The sequence below is a fragment of the Esox lucius genome, chromosome 11 (assembly GCF_011004845.1).
Source record: "Esox lucius isolate fEsoLuc1 chromosome 11, fEsoLuc1.pri, whole genome shotgun sequence".
NCBI classification, from domain to species: Eukaryota; Metazoa; Chordata; class Actinopteri; order Esociformes; family Esocidae; genus Esox; species Esox lucius.
In genome coordinates, this window is record NC_047579.1 from 10,369,048 (window position 1) to 10,384,996 (window position 15,949).

General features: G+C 39.9%; 1 long non-coding RNA gene and 1 pseudogene across 2 annotated transcripts; both read right to left on the reverse strand.

The window, feature by feature from the left end:
- The window catches only part of LOC114834060, a 202,607-nt pseudogene that overhangs the window by 1,335 nt on the left and 185,323 nt on the right, over nucleotides 1-15,949 (reverse strand).
- On the reverse strand, nucleotides 53-12,020 carry LOC117595303. 2 transcript variants are annotated; one of them, XR_004576501.1, is made up of 4 exons: nucleotides 11,937-12,020; nucleotides 8,019-8,173; nucleotides 3,128-3,241; nucleotides 53-124 (listed from the first exon to the last, which is right to left on the reverse strand). It is a non-coding gene; the product is annotated as an uncharacterized LOC117595303 (long non-coding RNA). The 2 variants fall into 2 exon arrangements; XR_004576500.1 differs by lacking the exons at nucleotides 53-124; nucleotides 3,128-3,241 and adding an exon at nucleotides 4,245-4,490.

Consider the following 15,949-nt stretch of genomic DNA (forward strand, 5'->3'; position numbering starts at 1 on the left):
AGGTATACAGAAACAAATGTACATAACAGGGCCACATACACTGAAGACAGAAGACAGGTCTGTTTGATGACTCTGGACAGATTGACCACTGAGAATCTCAGACTCTGATCTCTCCTGTTGGTCTCTGTGGACAAAACATGACATCACATCTACACTTCCAGAGTTTTACAGACTCACAGTTTTGTGCTTCCAATTTCAGAACTAACAACTTTTTTCAAATACAAAATCAACAAATGCTACTATTTATAATCCAACAATGACTATTGTAGCTCTGTAACAGAATCATGTGGGTTCTGAAATCCTATTAACTCACAATTAAAAAACATGTTAAAGAATTTAACTGGTTCTCTGGTTGTATTTTTCAATATAATTTGTAAGTCTCTTTCCTTTGACAAGGCCACAATACAATTCTAAATCTGAAGTTACTAAAACCCATTTGTAATAAAGGCATTGGAAGTCATCTAATGGCAATGGAAGTATTATTTCTAACAAAAACAGATTACATGTACATTGGTTCCTCGTGTGTGTGTTTGATACGATAGCCGAAGTTAGCTTCAATGCTGACATATTTATAATTTAATAAAACTATAAAAAGGTAATCACAAAATAACAATTATATCGTACATACAGTCTCCTTAGCGTGGTGTTTCATATCGTATGTTTTATGAATTCCTCACCTTCTATATAACGTTTTAAATAATGTTTATCTGGTTCCTCAGCCTTTGTTTAGTTGTCTTGCTCTCTGTCAACTAACTGACTACTAGACAGGCTGGTGAGAACAACAGTAGAGTGAGAGCGGGTTAATCAACTACTGGAGTAAGTGGCTCCCTCTGCTGGCCGAGACAAGACCAACACCTCTTGCAAATTACTAAGAATATATAGCACTTCATGTTCTCCCACATTACTGGTTGACAACACTGGGAAACCAAAACGGCCTTGGGACCTATAAATGAAGATTACAAATGCCGATGATTTTGAATAAAATACCAAAAACAAAATGTTTTCAATTTAGTGGGTATATTACAAAAATGCATTATACTCTCATTGTACCAGCTTCGATTGATGCATCTTAATAAATATGGTAACATAATTTTTGTTATTTTATTTTGTTATATATATTTTTTTTATTCATCTTCTTCCGCTTCATCCGGGGCCGGGTCGTGGGGGCAGCAGTCTAAGCAGAGATGCCCAGACTTCCCTCTCCCCAGACACTTCCTCCAGCTCTTCCGGGGGGACACCGAGGCATTCCCAGGCCAGCCGGGAGACATAGTCCCTCCAGCGTGTCCTAGGTCTTCCCCGGGGTCTCCTCCTGGTGGGACGGGACCGGAAAACACCTTCCCAGGAAGGCGTTCCGGAGGCATCCGAAACAGATGCCCAAGCCACCTCAGCTGACCCCTCTCGATGTGGAGGAGCAGCGGCTCTACTCCAAGCTCCTCCCGGGTGACTGAGCTTCTCACCCTATCTCTAAGGGATCGCCCAGCCACCCTGTGGAGAAAGCTCATTTCGGCCGCCTGTATCCGGGATCTTGTCCTTTCGGTCATGACCCAAAGCTCATGACCATAGGTGAGTGTAGGAACGTAGATTGACCGGTAAATCAAGAGCTTTGCCTTGAGGCTCAGCTCTTTCTTCACCACGACAGACCGATACATCGACTGCATTACTGCAGAAGCTGCACCGATCCGTCTGTCAATCTCCCGTTCCATCCTTCCCTCACTCGTGAACAAGATCCCTAGATACTTAAACTCCTCCACTTGAGGCAGGCACATCTCCACCAACCTGAAGTGGGCAAGCCACCCTTTTCCAACTGAGGGCCATGGCCTCGGATTTGGAGGTACTGATTCTCATCCCCACCACTTCACACTCGGCTGCAAACCGTCCCAGCGCATGCTGAAGGTCCTGGTTTGAAGGGGCCAACACGACATCATCATCTGCAAAGAGCAAAGACGAAATCGTGTGGTCCCCAAACCTGACACCCTCCGGCCCCTGGCTGCGCCTAGAAATTCTGTCCATAAAAATTATGAACAGAACCGGTGACAAAGGGCAGCCCTGCCGGAGTCCAACATGCACTGGGAACAAGTCTGACTTACTGCCGGCAATGCGGACCAAGCTCCTGCTTCGGACGTACAGGGACCTGCCAGCCCTTAGCAAAGGACCCAGGACCCCATATTCCCGAAGCACTCTCCACAGGATGCCGCGAGGGACACAGTTGAATGCCTTCTCCAAATCCACAAAACACATGTGGACTGGTTGGGCAAACTCCCATGAACCCTCCAACACCCCGTAGAGTGTATAGAGCTGGTCCAGTGTTCCACGGCCCGGACGAAAACCACACTGTTCCTCCTGAATCTGAGGTTCTACTATCGGCCGTATTCTCCTCTCCAGAACCCTGGCATAGACTTTCCCGGGGAGGCTGAGAAGTGTGATCCCCCTATAGTTGGAACACACCCTCCGGTCCCCCTTCTTAAAAAGAGGGACCACCCCCCCGGTCTGCCATCCCAGAGGCACTGTCCCCGACCGCCACGCGATGTTGCACAGGCGTGTCAACCAAGAGAGCCCCACAACATCCAGAGACTTGAGGTACTCAGATAAATAATTTTTGTTATTTATCTGAATTATTTATTTCCATGGTACAATGTATAATGCAGGTTAACCATTTCCATGAGCCAAATCTATACAATGATATAAATGATGCAATAGCATGGCGTTTTTTATGGTAGGACCATCATATTTTAAGACCAACAGTGTCATACATTTCCATAATTCAGACTCAAACATGCTGTAAGTACCAAATGTTTTCTATTTTTATGAGGGCAGACTTTCATAGTGAAAGTTTTATAAAACAGGAAAAGTCATTATGCATGATAAAAACAACACTGAGAGATGTAAAAACGTAAACATTATTTCCTTTCTATTGTTTATATTATGATGTATTTAATTTCATCTTCATACATATTTTTGTTAAATGTATGTACATTGTAAAGATTTGGTTTGCCTGTAATGTCCTTTTGGTTAAATGTTGAACCCAGGAAGATTAGCAGTTGTTGTGGCAATCAGATAATGGAAACAAAATAAACAAATAAGAGACAATGTTAAAAATCACTGACATAGACCCATGAGTTTGTATTACCTTTGATCAGTAGAGAAGTCTCCCTCTCTGAGTTTTACAGGTTGATCCATAGACCAGTCACTCTTCATGGACACACAGCTGGGTACAGGAGATGCTGGTCCCTTTATATGCTCCCTGAAAATGATGACGGTAAATAAAAAACAGAAGTGTTTTTGTTCATAGTGGACTTTCTTAGTAGTGATTGGTGTATTTGGACACAGTGAGTCTGTCTCTCTTTCTGGACCCTATAAATAATAATGAAGGAGGAACCAGGGTTTTGTATATGGTGAAATTAGGAGTGATTGGTGTGTTTGAACCAACTAAAAATAGTTGACTCTTAACGGCCTTGTGTAAATGTAACAATTTTGATTTTGTGATTGAGGATGTAATTATTATTGAAAAACATGTACATGAATAATTATTACACACATTAAAAGTGTAATTTAACAATTTCAGGATTTTACTGATATGTAATACATATTTTGAAAGTGTAGTTTAATAGCTGAATTATTACACTAAAACACCTATAGCTTCAATATTAAATAGAAACCTGTATTTCAAAGATTAATTAACATATACACCAGTACCTAGAACATAGCAAAACATTTTGTATGTTTAATGAATTCCTCACCTTCTATATAACATTTTCAATAATGTTTATCTGGTTCCTCAGCCTTTGTTTAGTTGCCTTGCTCTCTGTCAACTAACTGACTACTATACAGGCTAGTGAGAACAACAGTAGAGCAAGACCTCTTACAAATTACTAATATACGGCACTTTATGTTCTCCCACATTTCTTGTTGACAACACAGGGAACCCAAAACGGGCTTGGGACCTATAAATGAAGATTACAAATGCCCATAATTTTGAATAAAATACCACAAACAAACTATTTTCAATTTAGTGGGTATATTACAATAATGCATTATATTCCCATTGTACCAGCTTCATTTGATGCATCTTAATAAATATGGTAACATAAATTTTGTTATTTATCTGAATAATTTATTACCATGGTACAATGTACAATGCGGTACTTGATCTTCACTGATGTTTGACCTTGTTTGTTGTACAATATCAGATATGCTTAGAGTTTTGAAAAAAAAGGTCATAAACATACAAATTATTTAATTCCGAAATTAGTTTTATTGTAAATATGATGAGAACCCCTACTTAATTACATAAATGTATGTGTTTATATTGTCAACTAATGAGGATCTAAGTAAAAGTGTTGTTTACTAACTGTCCATGACCCACAAGTTCCTACCTGTGTTCAGTAGAAAAAACTCTCTCTTTTAACACTATAGGTTGATCCATAGACCAGTCACTCTTCATGGACACACAGCTGGGTACAGGGGAGGCTGGTCTCTCCTGATAGGTTAGGCTTCAAAACAACAGAAACCATAATTGCCTCTCTCAACTACTATGAGATGAGAAAACATACATTCTTAGAATGGTATTTCATTTCAAAATTAATTTAGTAGGCCATTTTTTTTATTCTCTGTTCATGATTATTTAACCCGGACAACCATTGACCTGAAAGGTTTTCAATTGCGGGAGAAAAGGACGACACAAAAAAAATATTACTTCAATTCTTTCAGTCATTGTAACAATCAGTTAGTTCCTACTTACAGAGCATGTAGAGGTCTGTAATTTTTATCATAGGTACTCTTCAACTGTGAGAGACAGAAACTAAAACAAAAATCCAGAAAATCACATTGAATGATTTGTAAATAATTAAATAGCATTTTATTGCATGACATAAGTATTTGATCACCTACCAACCAGTAAGAATTCTGGCTCTCAAAGACCTTTTAGTTTTTCTTTAAGAAACCCTCCTGTTCTCCACTCATTACCTGTATTAACTGCACCTGTTTGAACTTGTTACCTGTATAAAAGACACCTGTCCACACACTCAATCAAACAGACTCCAACCATTCCACAATGGCTTAGACCAGAGAGCTGTGTAAGGACATCAAAACTGTTTGGCGCAATTATTAGAAAATGGAAGAAGTTCAAGATTACGTCAATCTCCCTCGGTCTGGGGCTCCATGCAAGATCTCACCTCGAGGGGCATCAATGATCATGAGGAAGGTGAGGGATCAGCCCAGAACTACACGGCAGGACCAGGTCAATGAACTGAAGAGAGCTGGGACCACAGTCTCAAAGAAAACCATTAGTAACACACTACGGCGTCATGGATTAAAATCCTGCAGCACACGCAAGGTCCCCCTGCTCAAGCCAGCGCATGTCCAGGCCCGTCTGAAGTTTGCCAATGACCATCTGGATGATCCAGAGGAGGAATGGGAGAAGGTCATGTGGTCTGATGAGACAAAAAGAGCTTTTTTGGTCTCAACTCCACTTGCCGTGTTTGGAGGAAGAAGAAGGATGAGTACAATCCCAAGAACACCATCCCAACCGTGAAGCATGGAGGTGGAAACATCATTCTTTGGGGATGCTTTTCTGCAAAGGGGACTGGACGACTGCACCGTATTGAGGGGAAGATGGATGGGGCCATGTATCTCGAGATCTTGGCCAACAACCTCCTTCCCTCAGTAAGAGCATTGAAGATGGGTCGTGGCTGGTGTTTTAGATTCTGTCTAGTGGGAAAACCTGCAAAATCGGCAGTGTAAAACTTGTTCTCTCTACTGTACATACAGTATACTAACCTAATGTTTGTGTGTTGATCAATGAACAATGAGCATAGTGACTGTAAAAGGTATTTTAACTATACAGTCATTGCCAAAAGTTTTGAGAATGACACAAATATAATTTTTCACAAAGTCTACTGCCTCAGTTTTTATGATGGCAATTTGCATATACTCCAGATTGTTATGAAGAGTGATCAGATTAATTGCAATTCATTTAAAAGTCCCTCCTAGCCATGAAAATTAACTTAACCCCCCCTCACAAAAAAAATCCACTGCATTTCAGCCCTGCCACAAAAGGACCAGCTGACATGTCAGTGATTCTCTCGTTAACACAGGGGAGAGTGTTGAAGAGGACAAGGCTGGAGATCACTCTGTCATGCTGATTGAGTTAGAATAACAGACTGGAAGCTTTAAAAGGAGGGTGGTGCTTGGAATCATTGTTCTTCCTCTGTTAAACATAGTTACCTGCAAGGAAACACGTGCCGTCATCATTGCTTTGCACAAAAAGGGCTTCACAGTCAAGGATATTGCTGCTAGTAAGATTGCACCTAAATCAACCATTCATTGGATCATCAAGGACTTCAAGGAGAGAGGTTCAATTGTTGTGAAGAAGACTTCAGGGCACCCAAGGAAGTCCAGCAAGTGCCAGGAACGTCTCCTAAAGTTGATTCAGCTGGGGGATCGGGGCACCACCAGGAACGTCTCCTAAAGTTGATTCAGCTGGGGGATCGGGGGACCTCCAGGACCGTCTCCTAAAGTTGATTCAGCTGGGGGATCGGGGCACCACCAGGACCGTCTCCTAAAGTTGATCCAGCTGGGGCATCGGGGCACCACCAGGACCGTCTCCTAAAGTTGATTCAGCTGGGGGATCGGGGAACCACCAGGGCAGAGGTTGTTCAGGAATGGCAGCAGGCAGTTGTGAGTGCATCTGCACGCACAGTGAGGTGAAGACTTTTGGAGGATGGCCTGGTGTCAAGAAGGGCAGCAAAGAAGCCACTTCTCTCCAGGAAAAATATCAGGGACAGACTGATATCCTGCAAAAGGTACAGGGATTGGACTGCTGAGGACTGGGGTAAAGTCATTTTCTCTGATGAATCCCCTTTCTGATTGTTTGGGGCATCCAGAAAAAAACCGGAAAAGACAAGGTGAGCGCTACCATCAGCCCTCGTAAAGCATCCTGAGAACATTCATGTGTGGGGTTGCTTCTCAGCCAAGGGAGTGGGCTCACTCACAAATTTGCCTAACAACACAGCCATGAATAAAGAATGGTACCAACACATCCTCAGAGGGCAAATTCTCCCAACCATCCAAGAGCAGTGTGGTGACGAATAATCCCTTTTCCAGCATGATGAAGCACCTTGCCATAAGGCAACAGTGATAACTAAGTGGCTTGGGAATAAAACATCAAAATGTTGGGTCCAAGGCCAGGAAACTCCCCAGATCTTAGTCCCATTGAGAAATGTTGGTCAATCCTCAAAAGGAGGGTGGACAAACAAAAACCTAGAAAATCTGACAAACTCCAAGCATTAATTATGCAAGAATGGGCTGCCATCAGTCAGGATGTGGACCAGAAGTTAATAGACAGCACGCCAGGGTGGATTCCAGAAGTCTTGAAAAAGAGGGGTCAACACTGCAAATACTGACTCTTTGCATAAACTTAGTAATTGTAATTAAGTAATTGTCAATCAAAGCCATTGTAACTTATGGAATACCTTCTAATTAAAGTAACATCTGACAAAAATGTCTAGACACTGAAGCAGCAGACCTTGTGAAACTTATTATTTGGGTCATTCTCAAAACTTTTGGCCACAACTGTAGTGAAGAAAACTTAACGTTATTCATTAACTTTGTATGAACATAATGTGTTTCAATGTGAAATATATCTGTCTAGATGTTTTTTTTTTACTCAGTCACTATCAGATGTTGTTGTGAAAAAAGGTATTTTTGTTGATTTGTTGTGTTTTTTTGTACTAACAGTACCATGTGGTGACTATTCAGAAATGCTCAGTGGGTCAACAGTTGATATTTGGCATCAATAGAGGGACTAATGACCCATTGAGCTTTTTATATACTCAACCAGAGTAGAGAAACACTGTGTGTCACTAAGCCCACTGTAGGATATCATAACATTAATATTACAGTGTTAATATAATAATCACAATATTGTTACAGTGTCAATATCATATCATAAAATTATTATAATAGTGTTACTATCAGAATATTATTATTATAATATTTTAATATTAAAATTACAATCTGACCTTTTAGCGTCGGTTTCATGTTTCCCAGGGAGACTCATTTTAGAGTCAGGGCTCTCTTCAGCTCTCTCCACAGTTAGACTCGTTTTAGAGGCAGTGCCTTTCTCTTCTCTCTCCCCAGATAGATTCATTTTAGAGGCTTAGTTCATTCCTCTCCCCTTTAAACACATAATGCAAAAACATTTCCTAAATCAGACACAACCTGAAAAGAATTACACATTACCTTGAACAAACAAATAAACATCACTTACAAACACGGACTGATCTTGTTTTGACTTCCCTATTCAAAAGTATTTTACTGAAAACATACAGTAGACCAACTGATTTACATTGTCTTTGAAAATGAAGTCTGACTAACATTAACCTCCATGTTTTCCAGTTTGAAGATTAATGAAAATATGTTGCTCCATCAGTTGAACATGGATCCTGTAAAGACTTTACATTTGTTTTCATTTGTGTTACCAGGACACTTCTCCACACCTTTATTACCTCAGTCACCAGGAGGTGGAGCTAACAGACATTTCATCTCATTACTTTTGCTAAAGATACACATTTACAAGTTGTTACTTATGGGGCTTTAAATAAGTCTGTATAACAGGTGACTGTGTGTCCCCAGAACCATGGCTGAAGAACATTGTCTACTAGGTTGTAGTGTGATCCTGGCCTACTGATAAAGCCCCATGACTGTGGAAAGACAGACTGTGTGTGGTATCAGAGTCAAATGTTAACGATGAATCTGTTAATTATCCCTGTCAGCTGGTCTAGATTCTCTAATGTTAGTGATGAATCTGTTTATGATCCCTGTCAGCTGGTCTAGATTCTCTAATGTTAGTGATGAATCTGTTTATGATCCCAGTCAGCTGGTCTAGATTCTCTAATGTTAGTGATGAATCTGTTTATTATCCCAGTCAGCTGGTGTAGATTCTCTAATGTTAGTGATGAATCAGTTTATGATCCCTGTCAGCTGGTCTAGATTCTCTAATGTTAGTGATTAATCTGTTTATGATCCCAGTCAGCTGGTCTAGATTCTCTAATGTTAGTGATGAATCTGTTTATTATTCCTATCAGCTTGTCTAGACTCTCTAATGTAAATAATGAATCTGTTAATGATCCCTGTTAGCTAGTATAGATTCTCTAATGTAAATTTATGAATCTGTTTATTAACTGTTCTACATTAAGTGTCACAACTGAAATACATGTCATCACATTTTACAGGAAGAAAACAACAACTACTAGTTGTTCTGGAAATTTCTTTATACAATGTATTCTCTCTGAGTAAAGGACTGAGTCCCACTGTTAAGATAGGTACAGGAATGTGTGGGATCTGGTATTTTCATAGGGGGCATCTATTGTCTGTCCAGATGGAGATCAATGGGTTTAGGACAGGATAGGAGAAGATACAACAGGGGGCAGTAAGGCCAGTTGGCCCCTTTGGGTAAACACTACAGTAAACATTATGGCAGGAAGGATAAGGTGGGGGAAGATAGCATTTGACTTGTGTGATAGAACAAAGGGAAAGGTGTTTGATTGACATGAAACAGATGGCAGCATCTTACCACACCCCTTTTCCTATGTAATAAATACTGTCGAAATGATGTTTTTATTTAGAGACTATCCACTGTTACTTTGTAACCTGTATACTTTCTCCTTGAAAACAAGATTAAAACCGTTTATTGCGCAATTGATTTCTCCTGTCTTATCTACCATTTTCATACAACTATTTGGATTTTAGAAATTGCCATCACATAGTACAGACCAGAGCCTCCCTGATAGAAGGCTGGTGCCCTGTTCTTTATCTCTAGTTATCTGCTCTTTAACAACCCAGAATCTATAATACTGAAGGACAGACACACAGAATATCAACATGACTATAACAGTCCTAATGATCAGTAGACAGTCTATACCACTAAAGGACAGACACACAGAATATCAACATGACTATAACAGACCTAATGATCAGTAGACAGTCTATACCACTGAAGGACAGACACACAGAATATCAACATGACTATAACAGACCTAATGATCAGTAGACAGTCTATACAACTGAAGGACAGACACACAGAATATCAACATGACTATAACAGACCTAATGATCAGTAGACAGTCTATACCACTAAAGGACAGACACACAAAATATCAACATGACTATAACAGACCTAATGATCAGTAGACAGTCTATACCAATGAAGGACAGACACAGAATATCAACATGACTATAACAAACCTAATGATCAGTAGACAGTCTATACCACCGAAGGACAGACACACAGAATATCAACATGACTATAACAGACCTAATGATCAGTAGACAGTCTATACCACTGAAGGACAGACACACAGAATATCAACATGACTATAACAGACCTAATGATCAGTAGACAGTCTATACCACTGAAGGACAGACACACAGAATATCAACATGACTATAACAGACCTAATGATCAGTAGACAGTCTATACCACTGAAGGACAGACACACAGAATATCAACATGACTATAACAGACCTAATGATCAGTAGACAGTCTATACCACTGAAGGACAGACACAGAATATCAACATGACTATAACAGACCTAATGATCAGTAGACAGTCTATAAGACACTCACAACACTCACTGTTACATTTTTACTGTAAAACTACATGCCCAACTGTATCGGACACACAATGTGTGAATGTCCCTGTGAGTCCAACTTCTGGTTACACCCTCATCAGACTGCTATGAGAGTGAAGATAGATGCAAATAGTTTTTAGAAAGGGTACACTATAGGCCAAACCTCTTGCATACTGGAGTTTATTTTAGAAGAGGATTTAGTTTCAATCAAATATCAGGAAAGCAAATGTGAAAGAAAAGCTTTGTTTACACACAACATTAAAATTAAATGACAATTACACATTATAACAGGTCGATTGTTATTTTTTAACCCTTTTGTCTGAATTAGATAAAAACATTTAGAGTAATATTAAATTACTCACTAAGTCATAAAAATGTAATTGATTACGTTTTTTTATATCTATTCAACATTTTTAATCAATGACATTAATTAAGTCCAGAGTATACTGTATGTTCTAGGCTATGGAATGTACAGTGACCAGTACAGTACACATACTACGGAAAATCAAAAACATCTATTACCGAATGATTGCATGCTAATAAAACACTGACTGCAGTATCAGTAAAAACTCACTCTCCTGCATTCCATTCAGTTCATTAGGTTTAGTGATCAACATCACTAGTCTGTGAATGAGGAAATACAGTTGTTTTTCACTCAACATTTCCTGAAGTTTCCTTAACATCTGAACACTCTGCTTATGTGCTCTTGGCTTTACTATTATTATTACAGACATTCTGTGATTTTCAATTAACAACTATAGAAAATCAGTCGTGTTCTTTGTTGTTTTTGTTCTGCTGTATGAATGCATTGGGTATATAACTGAAAGCCTTCCAATACAGAACGACAATCAAAGTTTGATGACCACATCATTACTACTGGAACCTATAGGTCTTTAATCCTCCTCAGTACCACATAATTACTTCTGGAACTTATAGGTCTTTAATCCTCCTCAGTACCACATAATTACTACTGGAACCTATAGGGCTTTAATCCTCCTCAGTACCACATCATTACTACTGGAACCTATAGGTCTTTAATCCTCCTCAGTACCACATCATTACTACTGGAACCTATAGGTCTTTAATCCTCCTCAGTACCACATCATTACTACTGGAACCTATAGGTCTTTAATCCTCCTCAGTACCACATCATTACTACTGGAACCTATAGGTCTTTAATCCTCCTCAGTACCACATCATTACTACTGGAACCTATAGGTCTTTAATCCTCCTCAGTACCACATCATTACTTCAGATAACTGACTCTGTGATATTAATGTCCATAACCATGAATGTCTGGTACTCACCATGAAGTATGTAGTTTCCCTGTTCACCTGCTCTGTGTGTTGCTGTGTTCTCCCTCCTGTTCTCCTGCTCTGTGTGTTGCTGTGTTCTCCCTCCTGTTCTCCTGCTCTGTGTGTTGCTGTGTTCTCCCTCCTGTTCACCTGCTCTGTGTGTTGCTGTGTGTTCCCTCCTGTCCCTCTGATATCTGTATCTGACAGTAATCATGTACAGTCATGTGACAGACAGGAACACAGTTTGTACCTGGTTGGACCGGTTGTTCTAGTTGGACACATTCTGATGAGAAACCACTTTGTCACTTATGTCACTCTGGTAGGTAACATACTGTCTTGTTGTCTGGTAGGTAACCTACTGTCTTGTTGTCTGGTAGGTAACCTACTGTCTTGTTGTCTGGTAGGTAACCTACTGTCTTGTCCTCTGGTAGGTAACCTACTGTCTTGTTGTCTGGTAGGTAACCTACTGTCTTGTCCTCTGGTAGGTAACCTACTGTCTTGTCCTCTGGTAGGTAACCTACTGTCTTGTTGTCTGGTAGGTAACCTACTGTCTTGTTGTCTGGTAGGTAACCTACTGTCTTGTTCTCTGGTAGGTAACCTACTGTCTTGTCCTCTGGTAGGTAACCTACTGTCTTGTCCTCTGGTAGGTAACCTACTGTCTTGTTCTCTGGTAGGTAACCTACTGTCTTGTTCTCTGGTAGGTTGCTTACAGGCTTGTCAACTGTCATAGAAATGTATTTTTCCTGTGTTCTATTGTTAATAAATGTAGTAGTTAAAGAGAGTCATTAGCAGATGTGTAAAAAGGACAAAGTAAAAGTACTCTGCTGTATTTACTAGTTATGGGATGTCCATAAGGAAGAGTTAAATGACCATATAAACAGAGTTCATAACTAAATAAACTCCTTCATTGATAATGTACACTCTTCAGGGGCGCAGATAGGATTTTTTAATTGGGGGGACCAAGCTGTCAGCAAATGATTTAAACTCAATTCGTTATTTTGCATAATTTGGGCTTTAACTCGTGCTGAAGTAGTTACTTTGCGTAATTTGGGCTAATGATTTGCACTAAAAAGCCATTGGGGGATTCTTATTTGAAATCATGGATAAACAACAATGAACAAAGGTAAACGAAGGCCTACCTGATCACCACTAGCAATGCATGATCAGACTGTTATTTGACTAGTATGCCAATCACCCACAAAAACTTCACTTGAAGTATGTTTTATTTAAACATTTGCTTATCTCAGCATACAAAGTATATCATTATGAACAAAAAATCTAAGAACCTATTTGCAAAAAATAAAAAATAAATAAAATAAAATAACAAACAACATATTTACATAAATAAAAGTAAGTATACAGAGTATGAGAAATTCCGTCTAGTGCAGCCAAACAAATTTACTCAATGAAGGGCCCAAAAGCATCTCTCCTCCTTTCATTCCCCTGAACATACTGCTGGGCAATTTCTTGTCCGTCCAGTCTGTCAAGCCTCTCTTGGTGAATATGGCACACAGCAATGCCATTGAGTCTTTTTTGAGTCATGGTTGATCGCAACCAAGTTTTCAACCTGCATAACCCACTAAAACTGCACTCTGCCTCAGCAGATGATATGGGCACCACCATCAACAATCTTACTAATGTCTCTACCTGATCAAATAGGCACCTGACTTCAGGGAGCATTTCTCTCAAAACAGGGGCCAGGTTGATTTGACTTTGTATATGTCATTATCATGTCAACATCCTCTCCCTCTGTGTTGCCTCCGGTCCCTCTTTGTTGTTCTGTCCCTGCTTCTTCTGTCTGTAATTCTACTGTCTCTCCTTCCTCATGCTGTCTTTTTCTACTGTGGCTGCCCTCTTCAGATCCTCACTTGACTGACTTGGGCCTGCCTTACTGTCATCAGAAATTGCCTGCAGGCCAGGAGGACAACATTTTAAATCTTATAATTTCAGTTAACCCTCTATACCTCTATAGAATTTCAAAACAATGTGAAATATACATTAATGGCTAAAACTACTATTTCAAATGTCTAAGAATAACTCAACATTATAAATGTAAGTGTTAATTACAAGTTTGTTGCAATTTATAGATTAGAAATATCTTTCAAATGATGTATGACATATTAAGAAATGTTTTTCATCATATTTAATTTAATTTAAGAATCTATATCCTCCGTTGCTCCGTACAATAAAACAACATGATTTCCTGCTATAAGAGGAGGTCAAAAGTTTATGTAGGCCTTTATTTGTTGTTTGCATAAACTTTGCACCACACACATTTACTTGTTATAATACTTTCTTTAGTGGCTTACACAACAGTGAACATACCTCAGTCAATTTATACAGTACAATAGGTTAAATGATAAGATTAAACATTATTTCCTGACGACGATAAATTGTTTGATTAATCCAACCATTCCTTTTGTGTTCATTCATTATTTGCCTCTGTCCACTCACCTAAATGCATAGTTATGGTCTCCACATTTTGCTGTGTTTGCTAAGTGCAAAATCCTTCTTGCCATTATTGTCAGACTAGCTATTCCCCTTAACAAATCTAATCTGCCACATCTGGGAAAGTCAACAGGAATAGGATACTTACATTGTTTGGTTTGTGAAAACACGAGGTGATTGTTTTTTGTCTCTTCATTGCCTTTATGTGGCATTTATACAGTCGATTCAGTTCAGAAAATCACCCACTCAGCTCAGTCATAGATGGTATAGGATCACTATGGTAACCGGTTACCGCTCCTACAGGCACGATTGAGGCACCTACCAGCTCCTCATAGGACCCCGGCGACGCGTCACTCAGGAGTCGTAGCACACACACACAGAGAGAGTGTTAACACTGGTTAGTCCTCTGTTTTACCGATTTCTTTCACCTTTCGTAGTGATAGTGAGGGCGGGGGACAGATCAGGTCTCTATGAATCTTGGGGGGTCATGACCCCCCCGTCCCTAGAGCCATCTGCGCGCCTGCTCCAAGCTTGATTCACTTATTCCTGTCTCCAGAGCGTATTCGTTACAAAGTGTTTGTTTCATTATGCTTGTGTGCGTTTCCTTTTTCTGTCTGATTGTCTTCATTTCCAGTATGTGACATTAAATAAATAAAACAAGCATGTGTGTATATAATGTGAATGATGATGACAATGATGTGTAATATTGTCTCTTGGTATCATCCATCAGATGTATGTGATCTCACACTGGACCCAAACACAGTAAACCGAAACCTCTCTCTGTCTGAGGAGAACAGAAAGATGACATGGACGAGAGAGGAGCAGCATTATCCTGATCACCCAGAGAGATTTGAGGACTGGCCACAGGTGTTGTGTAGAGAGGGTCTGTCTGGACACTGTTACTGGGAGGTAGAGTGGAGTGGGGGAGGGGCTGTGATAGGAGTGTCGTATAAAGGAATGAACAGGAGAGGAGGGGGTGATGACTGTTGTCTTGGATACAATGACAAGTCCTGGAGTCTGTACTGTTATGGTGACTGTTACTCTGCCTGACACAATAAGAAGACAACTGACATACCTGTCACCTCCTCAGACTCCCACAGAGTAGGAGTGTATCTGGACTGGCCAGCCGGCACTCTGTCCTTCTACAGGGTCTCCTCTGACACACTGACCCACCTGTACACATTCAACACCACATTCACTGAGCCCCTCTATCCAGGGTTCAGGGTTAATTATATTGACTCCTCAGTGTCTCTGTGTCAGATGGTCCCTGTGTCAAACACAACATGATGTTTCACTCTAATCATGGTCATGTTCAGTAGGACACACCGTAGTAAAACACTGACAATAACTCTCTAGTACTGAGTAAATATATCATATGATTGATCCTGATTAAAAACCACTGAAGATGTAACCTGTAAACTAGAGTCACTAATCAATAGAATGAATCACCACACTGGTCTGTAAAACCATATTTTGCAATCATTCATCTGGTTATCTTTGATGTTTGTAAGCGTTGATGTCTTTAGAATTTGTATTTAATTGTTGACAAAATATTCCTGATTCTGTAATTGAAATAC